The sequence below is a fragment of the Chenopodium album genome, chromosome 3 (assembly GCF_948465745.1).
Source record: "Chenopodium album chromosome 3, dcCheAlbu1.1, whole genome shotgun sequence".
In the NCBI taxonomy this organism is placed as follows: Eukaryota; Viridiplantae; Streptophyta; class Magnoliopsida; order Caryophyllales; family Amaranthaceae; genus Chenopodium; species Chenopodium album.
Genome location: NC_137836.1, coordinates 61,028,229 through 61,049,882, shown reverse-complemented (window position 1 = coordinate 61,049,882; position 21,654 = coordinate 61,028,229). Strand labels below are relative to the sequence as shown.

At 38.5% G+C, this 21,654-nt stretch overlaps 1 long non-coding RNA gene across 1 annotated transcript; it reads left to right on the top strand.

Moving 5' to 3' along the window:
- Positions 1-3,724: 3,724 nt before the first annotated feature.
- On the top strand, positions 3,725-5,906 carry LOC145614387 (uncharacterized). The gene is made up of 4 exons (XR_014107099.1): positions 3,725-3,840; positions 3,989-4,094; positions 5,297-5,361; positions 5,478-5,906. It is a non-coding gene; the product is annotated as an uncharacterized LOC145614387 (long non-coding RNA).
- The last annotated feature ends 15,748 nt before the right edge of the window (positions 5,907-21,654 follow it).

The following is a 21,654-nucleotide window of genomic DNA, read 5'->3' as shown; positions in this document are numbered from 1 at the left end:
AATTTGAACTGTAGCGCCACTCTGTGGAGTGTAGCACCTGGCGATAATCCTGTCGTCTGGCGCTACACTGCAAAGAGAGGCGCCAGTCCTGTCGTTTTGACGGCAGTTCGGTTTATTGCTCGAGTCATCACCTTATGTCTAATTGAATAGTTTTCTAGTCGATTCGGTTAATTTTTACCGGTAATTATACCTTGTCAAGTCATTAATTGAGTACAAGCACTAAGTCCCATGGTCTTACACAAGAGTCAAAGCATGTCACTTACACTCACTATATAAAGCACACACTAATACACAATTTTGACCATGTCTAAGGGAGTCCTGTATGCGCGTTTTTTCCGTCATTTTTTTTAAAGGGGGTAAGTCGGATATTAATCCTCCAAATAAATCAACTTGTTTAAACCCTATACTCAATTGCCAAAAATACATACCTTATTTTTGCCAAAAATATGCACCTATTTTTTGCTTTTCCTCTTTTAAACCGTAAAGTCAAGGTCAATTTGAGTCAAATAATTAAAACAAAAAAAATGGTTTGATTTACAGCGCGTGGTCAATAAAAGAAGGGCGTTTAATCAAAGACAACCTTTTTATCCAAGTCCAACTTTTCGACAAACCCATCGCTCGTAAGAGGAAAGCTAAGACAATAATGGCAACTCAAGAAGAAGTCAATGAGCTCAAGAACCAACTGATTACCGTGACTGAGGCGTTAAAGGTTCTAACCCTCAAGATTGATGATCCCGTGAAACAACAACAGATGGACCTCATGCAAGAGATTCTGAGTAAACTGTCTAGCGACTACAAGTTTTAAGGGATTAGCTCACAAGGGGTCTCGGTAGACAAGGATCTTCTTCTGCAGAAGTTCAATGCCAACGACATCCCAAAATTCAAAGCAACTGATAACCCTTACTTTCATTTAAGAGCCTTCGAAACAATATTGAGTATTAAGGGTATCGACAAGAAAGTGTTTCCCTCTCTGTTCTCACTATCTCTCGAAACCGTTTGCCAACAATGGTTCTTTTCTCTCGAGAAAAAAAGAACCTCTACGTGGGAGTCCATAGTAAACGCTTTCATTGATAGATACAAATGCAATATTCAAGTCGAGACCGACTATAGGGAACTTGAAATCCTCAAGCAGAAGGAGAATGAAGGTTTCACCTCTTTCTTTAACAAATAAAGAGAAACCTCGGCTAAGATGATTGAGGTGCCAAGCGAAAAAGAGTCCGTAAGGTTATTCATAAAAAACCTTCAAGAAAAGTACTCCAAGCATCTCAAATACCAGAATAATCTCCATACCTTCAAGGCCGTCTACGACATTGGAATTAATATTGAAGATGACCTGGCTAAGTTGAAAGCTGCTAACAATAACTCCAACAGTGGCTGGAAAGGAAAGAAGAACGACAATCCTTCTTCTTCCAAAACCACCCACTCAAAAAATGTTGGCACTTTTAACTTGAGTGAAGTCCTTGCTATGAATAATCAAGGACAAAAGAAACCATTTAGGAGGAACTTTACTCCTATTGGCATGAGTTATGACACCGCATTTGACCGATTAAATGCAAAAGGTCTTATAACTCCTATTGGACCGTTTGGGGACCCACCAGTCGAGAAGAGAACGGCTAATTGGAACCCCAATGCACATTGCAAGTATCACCAAGGTAGGGGCCATCTTACTGAGAACTGTTGGAAGCTTAAGGAAGCTATCCAAGACTTAATCGACAATAACAAACTACCATTGCCCCCTTCCAGTAAGAAGCCAAGTATTGATAATGCGCCACTCGCTTACTCCTTAGCCATCTCTGATGAGGAAAACGAGGTTGATTCCTCATCTCTCATCAAACCTGTCAAAGAAATCCATGCTATCGAAGAAGAGGAGGAGATCTTTTTCGATGCCGTGGATAACCTTCCAGAATTAGCAAGTAAAGAGGACATACAATTGCTTACACTGTCCATGATGGAAGGATCAAACTTGTTATGTGAAGCCCTCAAAGTTGTGAAGGAACTTCAGAAAAAGTATGACGAGGTTCCACCCTTGAAAAATAAACCTAGGAAAGAGTTTACACCCACGGGAACGATCTATGATGCGAAACACTTTCCTTTACAAGTCATCGATAAAACCAAGAAGAGTAATAGACTCTACACTCCAATTGGGAACCCATATGCATAAATGTTCAAAATGGTCTCCGAAAGTGGCGAGATCAAACCTCTCGAACCGAGACCATTTGAATCATTAAAAAGGACATATAGATTTTATTGTCAATATCATCAATCAGGGGGTCACACTATTGAAAACTGTTTTAAATTTAAGGATTTAATTCAGAAAATGATTGATTATAAGAGGCTAGTCCAAGTTCCACAAGAAGAAGATGTAAATATAAATGGAGTTTGGGACAGCGACAAAGAAGACGTTTACTTGAAAGACATGGTAGGACCTCCACCTTCAGTGTCATATGTCATGGATGACTTTTGGGTTGAAGAAGATTCATCAATAGATGTCCTCACAAGATCCGGGAGAATGCAACCTCCTATTTTGACACAACCCTTGCCCACCACACAGCAAGTTCCCATACCTATCATAGAAGATAATGACATTGTCAACCAGTTTAAAAAAACCAAGGTTGAAACGAACGTATGGAAGCTTCTGGCAACGTCTCGAGAACATAGGTTGGCCATAATGAATGCCTTGGATAAGATAGGGATAGATTCAGACACCACTCATGAGGGGTTGGCTAATTTCCTCACGAGTGATCTCCCTAGTCCTATCAACTTGATCACCTTTTGCGACAAGGATTTACCTCCAGAAGGTGACAAGCATTATAAGGCATTAAATCTCATAGTGGTTTGCAAGAGAATGAACGTCCCTATGACTCTTGTAGACAATGGATCAGCCATTAATGTCTGTCCACTTAGAACTACGAGAATTCTAGGCATAAGGGATGAAGACCTAACCCTGTCAACACAAGGAATAAGAGCCTATGACAACACTCATCGTCAAGCTCATGGTAAAATTACTATGAATGTAACGGCGGGAGCGATAGAACACGCTACTACGTTCCAAGTAGTATATATTAAAGCTTCGTTCAATCTATTGTTGGGACGCCCTTGGCTTCATGACGTAAAGTCCGTCCCCTCATCTCTCCACCAACAGGTAAAGGCCATAGTTGGAGGAATTCCCATTACAATCGATGCTTCACCCACACTACTACAAATCCCTTATTTTTTGGACGCTATTGGTTCGACGCAGTGTATGGGTGTCCACGTAAAAATAAATTCCCGCTTATTTTCGACGCTTTTATGTGTCGAATTAGTTCTTGACAAGAAAAAGCGTCGACTAATTCGTATGATTTGCACATGACTCAAAGCAACCCAAGGAAAAAAAAAGGAAAAAAAAAAAAGAAATGTCATAAACCGGCTTATACCCACGAATATACCCAAAGTACCACACGCTTAACTCTCTTTCTCTCTCTCTCTCTCTCTCTAACTCTTAGATCTCAGCACCTCAACACAAATTTTATGTTCGTTCTTGTTCATCAATAAAACTCCTTCGTCACTGAAATCCTGTTCTTCAACCTTTCAATTTCTGGATTTTCTCTCCTATTCTCAATCATGGTGCTTGAGGTTTTGCCTTCTACTCAATCTCATATTGAATTGCTTCCTAAAACAATTTCAAAATTAGGGTTTTCAATTTTACTGTCATTCTTTTATTCCCCCTTTTTTTATTGGAATTTTCAGGCGACTATGATCTGCATCGATAATTCAGAGTGGATGCGTAATGGTGATTACTCGCCCACCAGATTTCAAGCTCTTTCTAATGCTGTTAATCTCATCTGCGGCGCTAAAACTCAGGTTTTCTTTCTCTCTCTTCACTTCTTTTAAAACCTAATTTACAATTTGGGGGTTGAATTTGTTATCAATGGTGTTTTTTTCATGAATTTGGTAGTTAATTGTGGATATTACTTGATGGGTTTTGATGTTATTGATTGATTTCGTGTAGTCTAATCCGGAGAACACTGTCGGAATTTTGACTATGGCTGGAAAAGGTGTTCGTGTTTTGGTCACTCCCACCAGTGATCTTGGAAAGATATAGGCTTGTATGCACGGTTATTTTTCGGTTGATATATCGTGAATTGATTAACATAAATCTTGATTATGCATGTTATTGAATCTGTTGTTGTGAATGCATGATTAGAAAGCATGGCTTTTTAAAAAACTTTTGTAGCATGTAACTTAGCTGACTTGAGGATTATCACATTACGTCTCGTTAGGTTGATTTTAGGGATAGAAGAAATTGATGGGTTGGATGGCATTTGGTTTTCTGATCGTATTAGAATATGAAAATGCCTGGTGGTTAGGTTAAGTCAGTGGCTATTGAATAGAATTAGTGAGTGGCTAATATATGTTGATAGATGAAATTGGTACAAGGTGAATGACTATTTTCAGGATTTTGTGCTATAATACCGTTCAGAATTAATTTGTTACATTTAATTGTTGTGAAATAGCATTGAATTTATAGTTATTTTATAGTAGTAGAAAGCCATTGTATTGGAATCTAGGGATTTTTTGTATGTCGTGTTTGGTTGCTGATTTTGGTCAGACTTAGAAATTCATGTTTTTTTTTTCCCCAATTTTGGGTCTAATTGCAATTCTTTGAGAAATACTTTGTGGGTATTTCACTTTAATTTAGGGTTCTAATTGCTTAGCATTCTTACACCTTTATCTCTGATTGTTCTTCTTCATCCCTTAATCTCTCGTTTCTGTCCTTTAATATCTATGTTTAGTTACTTTTTTTTTTTTTTGAGGAAAAATCTATGTTTGGTTAATTATCTGAGCTAATTCATAGCATTTTGATCTTCCCAGGCAGGACAAAAGAATATTGGGAGTGAAAAGGGTAGCAAATAGCATCGGATTATTTTAGAAATGGTCCTTTGTTGCCTGATGTTAAGGATCCAAAGCAGATTTATTTTAGTTGGTTGTTTGTAGTGTTGATTACTGACTAGATTTATCTGGTTTAGAAGCTTCTAATTGTCGAAGCCAATTTGATGCATGCTTGGTTGAGGACTTCAGGTTTTTGTTTGTAAGTGCATGTTTTGGTACGTGTTATTTTTGTTTCATGCTTGTTGCTACTATATCTTATTTTGCTAGTAAAGTTTGCTATTGTAATTGAATGGATTATAAAGAAGGATATACCGATATATGTTTATCTTGGCTCATTTGTGAATAAGGTCATGATCATAATTCTTATTGTGTTTTAAAATTTTGACTTTGATATGAGAAGCTGATTTGATTGTTTAATTTTTGCTAGAAAGGAATTCAGGGGATATACAGCTTTATATTCTGAGAAGTTGGATACTTCTTTAAAAACCAAAGGTTTTGTTGATCCATCATCTTATCTATTTGCTCTTTTAATTGTCGAATCACCTTATTTTGTGTACAAAACTGTAAGGAATTTTGATGACTTAGCAACTTACCTTATTTGATTGCAGGTTACCCAAAGGAGTCTTTCTACATTGGCGCGCTTCATGATGAAATCTGCAATTTGAACCAGTGGCCTTCTCAAGGTAAGCTTGTTGTTAAAGCTCAATTTTTATTTTATTTTCCTTGTTAGAGCTTCTACCAAATTGGAGACCAACTATGGAAGCATAGCATAGACAAATTCTGTAAGTTATACAATTTCATCATGTCCAATATATGCATTGTCCAGGCTTGTGGTTTGTTGAGGGACATACTCTACTGTCAGTTTTAGGCGGTCTGATCTTGTTAGTTTCTAGTTTTAACTGGAAATGGCAATGTTAAGGAATGTTATATCTTTTCTTCATGTTACTTTTCCAAGAATGTATTGGTTTGTTTAATGAGCGTCCATAGACCCTGTAGTTTCATACTGTATTAAGGTTGTAGTGGAACTTCCTTGACAAAGATCAAGTCACTCCAATTTTTCCTAATAAAATAGTTTCATGTGTTGGTTGTGTCTTTTCTTTTTGCATCTGGTAAAAGGGTATGACAACGAAAATTATGAATCTTTAGTGATTTGAGATATAATGAAGTGATGTGCTGTATCTTTATCTGCTGAGCTGATCTGGACTTAAGCTCAGGAACTTTGAAGAGAATCCATTGAGTCTCCATTTCTAAATCTGATTCATTCGCTCCCACCCATTGGAAACACCACCATGCATCTCCGGGTCTTCTAAACAAAGCATCCGAATTCTTAGGAAAGGCAAAACATCAGGTAACATTTAGAGCTTGTGTGAATGCTTGCTTGTGATGTGTGTGTGTGTGTGTGCCCTGCTCCCCTGCTACTGCTTGTCCTGCTCCCCTGCTGCTTTTATACTACTTGTCTGCTCTGCTCCCCTACTACTTGCTGTAAAGCTCCCCTGCAGCTTGCTGTAAAGATTGAATTAAGTAACATTTAGAGCCACTTTTTGGAGGAAAGCTAATTATAACATATGATGGAATAATAGCACCAATATGTTGTTGCGTGACTTGTGAGTTATGTATTGGATATCAAATTTCTGATATTGGATATTGATTCTCAAACTTTGGTGATGAGTAATGGAATTAATAAGGTGTTCAATTGATAATAGATTCTCAAACTTTGGTGATGAGTAATGGAAGTGAAGTAAAGGGTACCCGTTTTGCCTCTGAACCAGTGCCTTTTACGCCAAAAAATAAAATAAGTTTTGCATTTTTTCCATTAAATACAAAGACTTGCACATATAAAAACTCAGATATTTTCATTAATAAATAGCTATAATGTTTTACACTTTAATAAAACATACAAGAAAAAAAAATTACAATGGGAGCATAACCACAATAGCAGGGGCATAGCAACATCAGCATCAGAAGGATACATCAGCAGGAGCAGAGCAAAATGAGCATCAAGAGCAGACATCAGCAGCAGCAGAACCAAAACATCGTGCAGCAACAACAACAACAACAGCAGCAGCAGCAGCAAAGTGCAACACCAGCCACGAGCAACTACAGTTACACATACATTCACTATAACAGCCACACAAACCGGATTAATATTTATAGCAGCACATACATTCACTAAAATAGCCATACAAACAACTAATTTGAGCCATGTAACGCATCAGAAAAATGATCTAACACAACCTGCTAGAATAGATTACTTTTAACCTGCTAGAATGGCTGCAAATTCTTATGTGTTATCATGGTGTTGTAAGAAAATCCTTTTATCTCTGCTTGCTTTTCTGCCCTTGTGTAGAGCTTCTTATGGCTTTGATTTTTCTCAGAAAATTTCATGAAAAATGCATAGACAAGGGTGGACTAAGTTGGTGACTCCTATAATGTGTACCTTCGTTTATTTTCGAAGAAGGGATGCTTTGTCTCACTACTATTCACACTAGCGATATGTTGCATTATTGCCTTATTGCATTATTGCCTTTGATAATGCTTTACATTCAACCCCACAAATAACCTTACAAATAACCTTACATTCAACTATGATGCATTGATGTTTGTTGTTCTCAAGTGTTGTTGCTGTTTGCGTTTGTTAGTTTGCTTTTAGCTATCATCAATTTGACTATGAGCTTTATTATGGCTGAAGTTTGGGGATAAAAATGCCTTTTTTGTTAGAGTTGTTACCTCCCCCATTTTGAATTTGTTATGTGATTGTTGAGGTCTGATGACTTTACTTGCTCTAATTTTTACAAAAAAAAAAAAATACAAAATTTCTCATAAAAGATGGATGAATAAATAAGACAAGTAAAATGAAAGTGAGATGAATTCAAACAAAGCTGATGTACATATATCTATATGAAGTATGAACTGATTGTGATCAAGTTATTCATATGTGTAATGGTGGTTGCTCTGGTAAAAAATGATTTAGACTAATTTATACTTTGTATATTTTTTTTTTTTTTTTGAAGATTGGAAAAGGTAATGTAGGTGCAACAAAAGAATAGGCGGGGACACTTGAGCATCAACAAGCGACTATATCGATCAATGTGGCCATCATCTATCTATTTTGGTTTTTAGTCTTATATTAGTGATGTATTTATTTAGGGACAAGCTACATACTATAATATGCGACCATTTTTTTTTTTAATGATTGTAATGTGTTGATATTTTCTTTTCTAAATTGGGTAATTAACTACGTACTCTTTTTATTGTTGATTAATTATTGTTTTTTTTTTTTAATCTAGTTATATAGAATTTTTGTTTATTTTTATTTTAATGTTATTAATTAATTTAATTTATGATAAATATCCCAATTATAATGTATGTATGATGATAATAATTTGATAAAAGAAAAAAAAAAGCTTAAAAAATAAATCTAGACGCTTTTTAATGTCTACATAATTGCACATTTTCAAATTTCAAAGACTTTCCCGCCATACCATAGGCTGACACGAATAAACGCAAGACAACAAAAAGCGTCGCTAAATTTGATTATGTGGACAGGAAAAAACGTCGATAAAAACTACATACATTTGGGATAATGCGCGAAATACGTAATTTTCGACGTTTTTTAGCGTCGAAAAAAGGCCTAAAAAGCGTCCAAAAAACACGCTTTTTGTAGTAGTGCCATGAGAATTAAAGCTATAGAGAATCCAATAATTAATGTGGAGAACGATGAAGACGATGAAGATTTGTGGGGCTTTAATGAAGAGGTCTCCTTAATCGAGGAGGATGAAAAGACCCCTCTCTGCCACGGACCCCACTCCAATATGATCGTGAACGCTATTCTAAAGAAGCAAGGACATTATTTTTCTGGGATGACCCTAGGAAAGAAGAAAGGAATAGCAAAACCGCTGGAATCACCTGGCCTCCCTAAATTAGACACTTTCGGACTTGGTTTCGAACCAACTCAGAATGATCTCGAGTGGGCCCAGGAAAAGTTAAAGGCGCGTAGCGACGCTAACATCTAAAAGAAAGCAATCCCAATGGATCAGTATCCTCTTACCCTTAATGGACAATTTATAAAAGAAGGAGAGGAATATCCATGCTATGAATTTCCCGAACCATTTGTCGTAAATAGCATAAGGCAACCAGGATTCGAGATTTTCTTAGATTGCTACTTAATAGACGAAATCCCAACTCCTGTCCACAAGGAGAAAGCACCCCCATGCTTTGACTTTAATGTCATGGGATTACTATTCGGGCGAGAAAAAGATGAGTCAACATACAAAGAGGATAACTCCTCGCTCATCCAAACAGTCCTACAAAGCGAAAGCTTCGATCCCTCGAAGCTAATCACTCCAGCGGAAGGATCACTACAAGGGTGGCGCAAGACCGTCAAGGTGACTACTCCAAGTGGAAGGAAAATCTCCATCACAAAGGGGCAAGGATCGATGTTCAAAGTGTCGTCTGAGTCCGAATCAGAGTTAGAGTCTCTCCCTATAGAGTCATCTAAGTCTTTAGTTATAGCACCCCCTCCTTCTATCTCTTCCCCTAGGATAGTTAGTGATCAAATCCCTGAGGACATATCCCTCTTTGATGTAATGATCTCAGAATTTAATAATATGGCTTCTTCTCCTTACTCCTTGTGTTCTTCTCTAACCCAAGATGATGAGCATTTCTTAACTAACAATGAAAATGACAAAGAACTTATTAAAGCAATGGAAACACTTGAAAAGAAAACACTGATAATTGAAGAAACTGAGACGATTGATATCTCAAATGATTCAACCAATAAAAGAGAGGTTAAAATCGGACTAACACTTAATGAACAAGAAAGAACCGATTTAATTAACTTACTTAAGGAATTCATCGATGTATTCGCTTGGTCATATGAAGATATGTCAGGCATTAATAGAGAAATAGCTCAACACACTATACCATTAATTCCAGGAATGAAACCTGTAAAACAAAAGTTACGTCGAATGAAACCCGAAGTAGCTCTTAAAATAAAAGAAGAAGTTCAAAAACAAATAACTGCAGGTTTCATCAAGGTATCCAAATACCCTGAATGGGTCGCCAACGTCGTCCCAGTTCCAAAAAAGGATGGAAGGGTAAGAATGTGTGTCGACTATCGAGACTTAAATAAGGCAAGTCCAAAGGACGACTTCCCTTTACCACACATCGATATTCTGGTGGATAACACATCAAATCATGCACTTCTCTCGTTCATGGATGGATACGCGGGCTATAATCAGATTCTCATGGCTGAAGAAGAGATGGAGAAAACAACCTTCATAACACCATGGGGTACTTACTGCTACACGGTAATGTCATTCGGGTTGAAAAACGCGGGTGCTACTTACCAACGAGCAGCGACTGCCTTGCTCCATGACATGATGCATAAATAAGTTGAAGTATATGTGGACGACATGATTGTGAAATCAAAAGATCGCCCAAGCCATCAAATAGCCTTAAGAAAATTCTTCGTAAGGCTAAGAAAATACAACATGAGGTTAAATCCATCTAAGTGTGCTTTTGGAGTCACCTCAGGCAAGCTTTTGGGTTATGTCATAAGCTCTAGAGGAATAGAGATAGACCCAACCAAGATCAAGGCAATCATGTCAATTCCATTGCCCAAAACTGAGAAGCAAATTCGAGGATTTATTGGCCGGTTGCAATACATAAGCAGGTTCATATCAAAATTGACAACAATATGTGAACCAATCTTCAAAAAGCTTAAAAAGAATGTACCAGTGATATGGGATGACGAGTGTCAAAAATCCTTTGAAAAGATCAAAGCCTATCTCGCAAATCCTCCCGTATTAGAACCAGCACTTCTGGGAATACCTCTTAGATTGTACTTAACAGTTACCAAAGAGACAATGGGAGCCATGCTAGCGCAAGAAGTAGAAGGCAAAGAAAATGCGATCTACTATCTAAGCAAAAAGATGCTCGAGTATGAAACACGCTATACATCACTTGAGAAATTGTGCCTCGCTTTGGTGTGGGCCACAACCAAGTTAAGACATTACATGCTCGTGCATACAGTCTTTGTAGTTTCCCGATTAGATCCACTCAAGTATTTATTCGAGAAATCTACACTCAATGGGCGCATATCGAGATGGATAGTCAACTTAACCCAGTTCGATGTAAGGTTCATGCCACAAAAGGCTATCAAAGGATCTGTGGTGTCGGATTTTCTAGCAGACTTTCCAGTAGAAGACTCGACGCCAATACACAACAATGAATTTCCAGACGAAGACTTGATGGTCACTGAAGATGATACTTGGACCTTTACTTCAACGGAGCCTCAAACCAAAAGGGATGTGGCATTGGAGTATTACTAGTATCACCTAAAGAAGAGCATGTTCCAATCTCCATAAACCTTGATTTCGACGTTACCAACAACGCTGCTGAAAACGAAGCGTGCGTGGTAGGCCTTGAAACAGCTTTGGCATTGGAAGTAAAAAAAGTTACGGATATTTGGAGACTCTTCATTGATCATCAATCAAATCTCCAAAAGGTGGAAAGTAAGGAGCGAAAGTCTAGCCCCTTACCAAACTTATCTAGAAACCCTTACTAATTAGTTAGAGAAGGTAGAATACACATATCTACCTAGAGAAGAAAATCAATTTGCTGATGCCTTGGCAAGACTAGCCTCAATGGTTAGGATTCCTACGGAAATCGAGCAAATGCCTCTAACTATAGAAAAAAGGCATAAACTGGCCTATATTCAAGCTATAGAAGATGATGAAGTGACCCAAGAAGAAGAAGAAGAACCGTGGTATACGGATATACTCAATTATGTCACCAAAGGAGAATACCCTCCCCACGCTGACAAAAGAGCAAAACGAGCATTAAGACTCTTGGCGTCCCAATACGTACACATAAACAACGAGCTACAAAAAAGGGTACCTAAGGGTCGAGCTCTCTTGTGTGTAGGAAAAAGGGATGCTCAAACGGCAATGAGGATAGTCCACGAAGGAATTTGTGGAACTCATGTAAATGGCAAAATGTTAGTCCAAAAGATAATGCGAGAAGGATACTATTGGACTACCATGAATAGGGATTGCCATCAATACGTAAAAAGATGCCCTAAGTGCCAAATCTACGCTAATTTACAACATGTTCCTCCATCTTTGCTCTACACCTACACTTCGCCATGGCCATTTTCCACATGGGGAATTGACATCATCGGCAAAATCACCCCCCAGGAACAGGAGGTCACGAATATATTTTAGTGGCAATTGATTACTTCACAAAGTGGGTCGAAGCACAATCGTACACCAAACTCACTGCAAAACATGTAGCACTCTTTATCGAAAGAAATATTATTTGTCGTTATGGAGTCCCACATGAAATGATAAGTGACAATGGAACTCACTTTAAACCCAAGTGTGAAGAATTGCTACAAAAATATGGCATTCAACATCATCATTTTTCTCCTTATAGACCTCAGGCAAATGGAGCAGTCGTAGCAGATAATAAAAATTTAAAGACTATCATCGAGAAAATGACGGAAAATTACAAGGATTGGCCTGACAAACTCCACTTCGCATTGTGGGGTTATCACACGTCGACTTGCATGTCAACAGGAAATACGCCATTTTCCTTAGTTTATGGAATGGATGTCGTACAACCTGTCGAGCTAGAGATTCCATCTCTACGCATCGCATTAGAGAGCAAACTTGATGAAGTCGAATGGACTAGGGCAAGATTTGAGGAGCTAATTCTACTTGATGAAAAACGACTAGAAGCTCTACATCACACTCATTGTTACCAAACTCGTATGGCTAGGCATTTTAACAAGAGTGTCAAGACAAGAAACATCAAAGTAGGAGATTTGGTGTTAAAATCATTAAGGAAAAATGTTTTAGATTCAAGGGGAAAATTCAGACCTAATTGGTCTGGACCCTACATTGTCAAAACAATCCTATCGGGAGGTGCAGCAAAATTAACTGACATGGATGGCAATGAGTTCTCTAACATGACTAATCTTGACCAACTTAAAAAGTAATACCCATAATCACTTGAGTAGGACACTCAAGAAATCTACGTTTGGCCTGATTCCTTAAGAAAGGATACGTAGGCAACCCATTACTGGTGCGGCCACTTTATTTTATTTCAAACCTCGCATCCCAGACTTAATAAAAAATTCAACAGAGGATCAACGACACATTGGCGTCACAGGAAAAATTCTGGCGCCAGCCAATGAACCTTAGCGCCAGACGACAACCTCTGTTGCCTGACGCTAGACTTCCGCAGCTGGCGCCAATCGCAAAATCGCGGCGCCAGTGTTCTGAAAAGTATCTGGGAATATTTCGGTGTTTTTCGGAAAATTTTTGACTTCCGTACTCGAAAAAATTTCTGGAAAATTAAATTTTCGGTTTTCATTGCTTTAATAAAGTAAATTTAAAGTAAATAATTTAATTAAAAAGCAAGAATTTCATTAATAAAATAAATTACATTATTGATAGAATTTAAATAAAGCTTAAATAAATTAACTTTGAATTTAAAAACTAAGTCTAATAATTGAAAGTTAAGAAATGCTCTTAATCTTTTTTCTCTTTCTTTGCCCTCTTCCAATTCTTATCTGCGTCTTCTTCCTCATCCATAACCTTAGCTAGTAGGCATCCTTTAGAGGACCTACATTCAATTTTGGAGTAAATAGTTTCTCCTTTAGCTAGGACCCCATGTTTCTTTTCTACCCAAGCCTTCTTCTCTATAGTGTCAGCTTTCCTTTTTCCTTTATCTTTCGCAGAACTTTTCTTCTTAGGCATTGTGGGTGTTTTTAACTCAACTCTTTCACCCAAGCGTTCCTTAACAGGAATTACTTTATCACCTAGACGACTCTTCACATCAGTTTTACTCTGATTTTTCTTCATGTCCTTTGAAGGTTTCTTCAGAAGCCACCTTTTCACATCATTAGGCAAGCAAAGAGGAACCTTTTGGGTAATCACTTCCCATAAAGGTCTAGCGCTCCAATAAGTATCAAATTTGTCTACTTCCTGAGAGACAGGGAACTCATAGGGACGACGAAGATCCCCGGAAGGAATTGTTTGACGTAGGCCGTACTGTCTTTTTACCCTGCAGGGATAATAGAAAGTCATTCGGGACAAGCTTGGAAGACGGCAGAAAGGCTGCTTGTTGACAGCAACCATCTTTTCTATTTTCCACCAAGGGATGACCCACTTGATGGCAAAATTGTAAGACTCAAAGACCTTCTTCCATTCGTGGCTCCCCATTTTAGAGAAGCGTTTCTTCCTTCTCACAAAGCAGTTTGGAGTGTACTTCTCAATATTGTCTGGAGGGCTAATTAATTCCAGTCTTTCCATTAGCCACATCTGTAAAAATATTCAATACAAATAAATTATTCTTACTATACAAAAATATATTTTTGATTTCTGTAATTAAAAATATTATTTTTCTACCTGCAATAAAATTGGAGAGCCCCGGAAAGGTGCTTTTGGATTCTTCTTTAATTCATCAAGACTAAGCATGGTCTCTCCAACTATTAATGGCATTGGATTTCTCCCAAATTCAATCTGCTCTAAAACAGTGGATATAACTGCTTGACCCTCATTAGTTTTACCACTAGTGAGAAGATATTGATTAAGCATGCAGAAAAGAAAAGCCCTTCTTCTATAAACATGAAAAGACTCAGAATAAGGTCTATCAAAATAATGGCGAGCAAATTCTTTCAAATTAACTATGCTACCATCTACTATTTTTGTTAGATCTCTGTCTTTTAAACTAAAGAAGCGCTCAAACTCCAATATTTTTTTGACTTTTATTCTTTCATTTTTTTCTTTTGGGGGAGAAAGTCGGATACCCTCCATCAATAATAAAAATGACGGAATTTTTGCGCAAAATTAATTTTCACAATCCTTTGCACACACAAACATGCACATAAAAGTAAAAAATGAAAAACGATAAATGATGAATAAACTCATAGTAGTATGTATATACAATCATGTCTAAATAATGAGTCTAAATAAAGGCAAATTTCTATACAAAGTCAAAATAATAAAAAAAAAACAAGAACAAACTACGGCGCCGGGGGACATACACCCATCATCTCATAAAACTCCGCCGTACGAGGAGTAACCTCTCCACCAGCTCCAACTCCAGCTCCGGTCTCCTCAGGAGGTGGAAAACTCAGCATAAGACCCGTCCACCCAAAATCAACCTGAGGCTGAGGCTGCGGAGGCTGCTCCGATGACGATCCGACCTCGTACATCCCACCACCTCTAAGAGCCGAGGTAGCCTCTCCCTGGCACAGCATGTGCATCCTCAGATGAAGAGCCTGAGCCCTCTACCGCCTCGGTACGGGCAGCCTCAGAACGACCGCCCCGACCACCAGAACCAGTGCGGAAACGTCTCGAGCTAGACCTCGCCGGCTCCTTCCGCACCTCAGGTCTCGTACGGGTACGAGAAGGAACAGGCTGTCCCTGCTAAAGAAACCAAAATCAGAAACATGCAAAATAGAAGCAGTAATAAAAAAACATAAGAAGGGAAGCTACCTCATGGACGGCGTCGTCACGACGACATGTAGCCATGTTCCTCATCCGGGCGAGCTGGCTTCGGAAGGCATCTATGCATCGTGTCATCGCCGTGACCACCTCGCGTGACAACTGTCAAAGAAGTAAAGTCAGTAAATATGCATAACATATATGGATAAAAGTTGCAAATAACTAAGCTTACCCGAGTCTCGTGACGAGGAATCGACCGCTCCACAAAGCGCTCGCCCTCATGAGCCGGAGGAATCATCTCCTCAATCGGCCCGTATGTCCCCTAATAGTGGATGGACATACGAGGTGGCATGAACTCAGTAGGTCCAGCCTGACTAAGCAATTCAAAGTCAGTAAAGCATTACTTAGGGGCTACTTAACGAAAGGTAAAAGCTGAAAATCATACTGCCACCTCCTCAGCAGGTACAGGAACTGGAGCTAACAACAGCAGTAGCTCCTCCTCATAGCAGCGCCCAAGGATCGTGTAAGATCGCCAAGGGGTACCAGCTCCCTCTGACATGCTCACCAACCTCGCGGCGTTAAACATGTGACGCGGTGGAGGAGCAAGAACGACAAAGGTGTCCGAGGAATGCTGAATAGAAACCCTCTCTCCGAGATACGCGATCGCTTCATATGTCCCCAAGAAATAGCGACGCTCGGCATTATACTGCACGGCTAGCCCAGGGACAGCCAAGTCGACCCACGGCCGGTACAGCACGTCAGGCTCCTGCAAGGAACACCTATCAGACAAGAATCTATCAAAGGTGTTACAAAATGCTCAAATATGTAAAGAACTATATTGAGATGATCCAATCTCGGACATAAGCAGTGGACATCCCAACACAACGGCTTCCCTAGGAAGCGCTCACTGAAAACTTGCGCGGCGACGGTCTCGCCAGCGCAACTGAGGGAAAGTACTCGTAGAACCAGATCTACAAAAGGCAAAAATTATCAGCAAGTGCTAAACTAAAGCTTAAAGCTAAACTTTACGGGAAATAAAGTATACCTCTACGACCCTCCAAAATCCTGATAGAGCGACGTTCCCCGTGAAGGACCGGTGTCGAAACGAGTCTCGTAACGCTCGGATGAAGTCAGCATAGGCCAAGATGGCCCAATCATAAGTCCCGATCAAGTGTAGATCATGGACTGCAGGCAGGTAGTAAAGCAGCACTCTACTACCCTTGTCAGGGGAGAACGTCCCTGACAGCAAGATGAGTACAAAGATGCGCACCCGCTGCTCTCGGGTGGTCGCATCATCACCAAAAGCCGCTGCTAGAGTCAAGCGGCGAATCCCCTTCGCACTGAACTGAGTCGACTCCACCTCAGCTCGAGCCCGAACAGCAATCGGACCCAACAGCTCCTCGACCTCGGGAGAAAATACGCTGATCTCGTTGTCGAACGACAGCGCAACTGAGCTAAACTCCAGTCTCGTAATGAGACTGAAGTCGGTCGGGGTGACCATCATCTCACCCCAAGGGAAGTGGAAAGTGTTGGTGGTGTCCCAAAAGAACTCCACCAGAGCACGAACCATATGGTGACCCCCGCTAGAGGCAATCATGGCCTTTGAGGTCTCGAAGAGCACAGCTAGTCCGCAAGATTCCCAGGGAAGTCTCGCCTCTTCGTCGTTGCCGATGTACACCTTGTACAAGTCGCCCAAGGTATCGCAACCTAAACCATGGCAACGCGTCCTCCCAACTGTGATACCCCGTCTCACCCTCTCATAAATGTGGTGAACGGGAGAGAAGTATAAAGTCCGTTCATCCCACTCAGGGAGTCGACCGAGTGAAGTGGACGGATCGGCGTCATCCTCTACGGGGCTCGTGCTCCCGTCGAACGTCTCGGGACCGTAAACTCGAACCTCGCTGTCTAACCATGCTACATTGTGAAAATTATCATAAATTAAGGTTCTATAGTATCTAAGGTTCGCCTAGCCACATGATACTATGTTCGCAAAAAAAAAAAAAAAAAAAAAAAAAACAAACAGAGTACGTAGTACTAAAACAGAGCGCAAATTCAAATTGAGCATATGCGGCATTTTTCAAGCATTCAAACAATTTCTTGCAATACTATAGTAATTATTGTGACAAATTGGACAAGAATTGCTAGCAAAAACGTCAAGAACAAGCCACATTGTCTTCCCGACCTTAAGAGGTCTAACAATGGTGATTTGTTTGTTTCTTCACCAAATTGTGTCAAACAAGTCTCAAATTACTCCCAAAGCAATATATAAACATAATCAAGCAATTTCATGGCAAAAAATTTAATAAACAAAGAGAATTAAGTAATTTAAATTTCGAATTTTCAAGAAATTCGTGAACAAATACATGCGAAATTCATTAAAACCGGGGTGAGTTTGAAGAAAATTTACATAGATCGGGAAAATGGATGGAATAAGCTTTGATTTGCAACAAATTTGAGCGAATTCGGTTATGAAACGAGCAAGAACGAGCCAAATGAAGTTCTGAGCGATTCTCGAGCAAAACACGAGCAACAGCAGCAGAAATGAAGAAAAGAAGGGTATTTATGGAAAACCCGACTCTAGCGCCAAGCGACAGACTTTAGCGCCAGACAATAAGGCTTAGCGCCTGGCGCTAGTGCCAGCGTTTGGCGCTACAGCCAAATATGCAGCGCTAGCAATATTTTAGCTGCGCCAGTCTGTCCAGCCACTTGCTGAGGTTGTTCCAACCTCTTGCAATATATTTTGGGTTCCTTGGTACGCTAGTTAGCCCCTCTAAGAAATTTGACATGATTTTAGTAATCAATTTTGATTACAATTACATAAAGTGATCGACTTGGTGAATGATCGTCTCACTTAGCTTAAAGCGCCTAAGCATTGGCTCATTGCAAAGCACCGACATACTGGTTTATTCAAAAGGCACCGACATACTGGTTCATTCAGCAAAAGGCACCGACATACAGGTTCAAAAGCATCAAAAGCGCCGACGTACAGGCATAACGGAAGCAAAGTTCAAGCGAGCTTTTAAAGATCGACAAGCGTGGATCTTTGGTAGTTTTTCTTCGGAATATTATCGCAACAAATGAGGATAGCTTCAAGCGAGGATATCTTCGGCAGCGTTCCCTATCTTGCGGAGAGTTGTCACAAACAACTGAGGGTGATCTCAAGTGAAGTTGTCTTCGATCGTGTTCCCTAGCTTGCGGAAGATGGTCACAAAGTGCTAGAAGGTCATTTCAAGAGAAGCAATCTTCGATAGGGTTCTCTAGCTTGCAGAAGTCTATCATGGCGGAATTGGAGTAGTTACAAGCATAGCAGTCTTCAGGCGGCATTCTCTAGCTTGCAGGAGGTCGTCAAAAATACAAAAATACGACAATACAACAACAAATCGGTTACTTCCAGAGACGTGTGCTCGACGGTGCATGATACGCGTTTCTTAACTCTCTTATCTGTTTTAACTAATGCTAGTTTACAGGTATTGGCGTTACAAGAATGATTTAGGATCGCAGAACATTCTGAATCATTCTCCACTACTACAAAATAAGCCAAAGAGACCCGTCCAAATTAGCCAAAGAGACTGCCTTAGAGGCGGTCTCTAGCTAAGCGGTCCCTTTGGCAAAGAGACTGCTTGACTAGAGGCGGTCTCTAGATTCAGAAAACTGAGACCACCTATTGTCTCTTTTTTGTGAAAAATTGAGACTACCTACTAAAGACAAGCAGTCTCTTTTTTGAGAAATTTGAGACCGCTTATTGAACTTAACAGGTCTCTCGAGTCTCATTTAAAATAAAAAAAATAGCTTATTTCTTTTGAGTTTTAAAATTATAACAACAATTTATCAATATTACTAATTTTTTTGGCATTATTAAATACGGAATACAAAAATTTTTCTTGAATGTCATAAATCTCAAAAGTTACAAACATGATACAAATATCAAAAATGAAAATCCAATACGCAAAGTTTGAAAAAAAAAAATTGTATATGATAACTTCTAGCTTCATTGATCTTCAGTTACAAATTTCTTCACTCCAAACTTAGCTTGTAGAAATCTTTACCTGTAACCACAAATATAGACATAGTAAAAAACAAAATTAGTATCTAGAAAAATAAATCAGAAATTATACTAACAGATTTAAAAGATAAAAAAAAAATCTACCGAACAAAGAAATGAAAAGATAAATTTACAAATGAGCTAAAGAACGAACTGGCAGGAAAAGCAAAAGAATAAAGTTTAAAAATGAAAAAAATATACCAGAACAAAAATTTGAATAACTAAAAAACGATATTAAACATGAAAATAAGAAATTAAATACATCAACATCTCAGATCGACCATCATATAAGAAGTGAAAAAAACAAAATAACAAAAATTATTTTTTTTAAAAAAAAAAAAACCAAAGTAAGCGAAAAATAAACTAAACTAACTAGATCTGACTATATATAAGAACTATAGTTAAGAAAATGTAAAAAAAAAAAAACGTATAAGAAAAAGTGATGAATAGAAAAAAAAAATCAATTTAGAAAAACCTCAAAACAAAATCGGAAACACATTCAATTCAAACCACATAAACATATTTTGTAGAAAATGAGTTTAAAAACAAAAACATTAACAAGAAAAATCAATTATCATAACTAAAAGAAAGATCGAGCAAAATCTTTTTAAAAAAAAACAAATTTTATATAAAATTATAACAAAATATATTTTCATCACGGAAAAACAAAAAATTTGAAGATTAGCCCTTAAACACGGAAAAAAAAAAATACAAACTCAGCTTGACAATAGATCTTGAAATTATACCCAACTACAATAGTTGGGTAGCCATTATAAATCTTGAATCATGATTAATCGGATAGATCTTGAAATTATAATACGACATAGAGAAGATCACTACTTGAAATTCAGAAAAATATGAAGGAAATTAAATATGGAATGAGAAGGAAAGAGAATAAAGGAGGAGGGAGAAAGAGATGAGCTCTCACAACAGAGAGAAATGAGAGGAGGGGGAATAGAAAGTGATGAGAGGAGGGAGTTATTAGTTTTGAGGCGGAATCGGCGGAGTAAAAAGAAAATGGGAGTGAAAAGTTTAATTTCAATGGTTATGGTTTTGACCAACCGCACGCGCTATTTTAAGAATTTTGAGGAGACCAGTCAGTTAACATGACGGGTCTCTCTGATTTCTTCAATTTAAAAAAATAAATTCAAGAGACATGTTATAAAAAAGGACGGGTCTCTGTTTGTACCTTGATTTTTTTAAAAAAAATCAAGAGACCGGTTATCTTAAACGTCGGGTCTCATGGTTGTTTTGAGAGACCTGTTATTGAAGATAATCGGTCTCTGTTTTAAAAGAGATCCGTTATGTAGTTAACGGGTCTCTTATCTAGGGTCTCTTTGAGCATTTTTGTAGTAGTGCTCCGTCCCTATCGATACTTTGACTTTTGTTTTCGAAACTTGCGTTTCTCCAAACTCAGTCAAAGTGGGGGCTTCTGTAGACACCCATTTGTGTCTCCCCAAAACCAAACCCGGTGATGATTACCTTTCACGTCGAATCATAAACGAATGAAGTGAAAGTGTGGAAGGTTTAGTGTTGCGGATAGTTTTAATTTCTTTTCTCTTTTCTCTATTTTTGAAAACCTATTTTAAGAAAACAGCCAATCCAGTTTGGTTGGTCCACGATATGGGTCCCTTAATAGTGTAGTTGGATAGGGCTTGAAAATATCTTTCCAACAATATATTATAAGCCCAACTCCGATGAATATTGAGGAAGTTATGGCCAAATTACTAAACTAGGCTCGGTTTGAGCCTTATATGCGGCCCAATGATCTAGAGGAGGGCCTAATATGGATTTATCATTCCTAATGCAATTAGGAATGGTATTAGTCTTCGAGATTCTTCTAGAAGGTTCTTTTCATTCCTAATTCAATTAGCATTGATAAATTGACTTTTGTTGACTTTTTGGAATTTTAATCAGAATAAAAGAGTATTTTTGAGGAAAATACGATCTTATCCTCCTGTACGGTTAAATTTTATCTGATTTTAGAAAACGCGTAAAAAAACTAATTAGCGCCTGGCGCTAGCGTTAGCGTCTGGAGCTAACTCCGTTTTTTCACGTCAGAACTCTGGTTCGATTTTCTATCTTTTTGGCTGATTTTCTCTATAAATAGCCTCCTAAAAACTCTGTTTTCAATCATATACAATCATCAACTCCTTAGTTCTTTAATTCTCTTCTCTCTCAAAGCTAAAGCTTTCTTTCTCTCTTTTTTCTAAACCACCCTTTAAACAAAATTTCGCATTCACAAGACCTAGAAGCACCTAGCCAAGTTCGAAGTTGCCTTCGCCC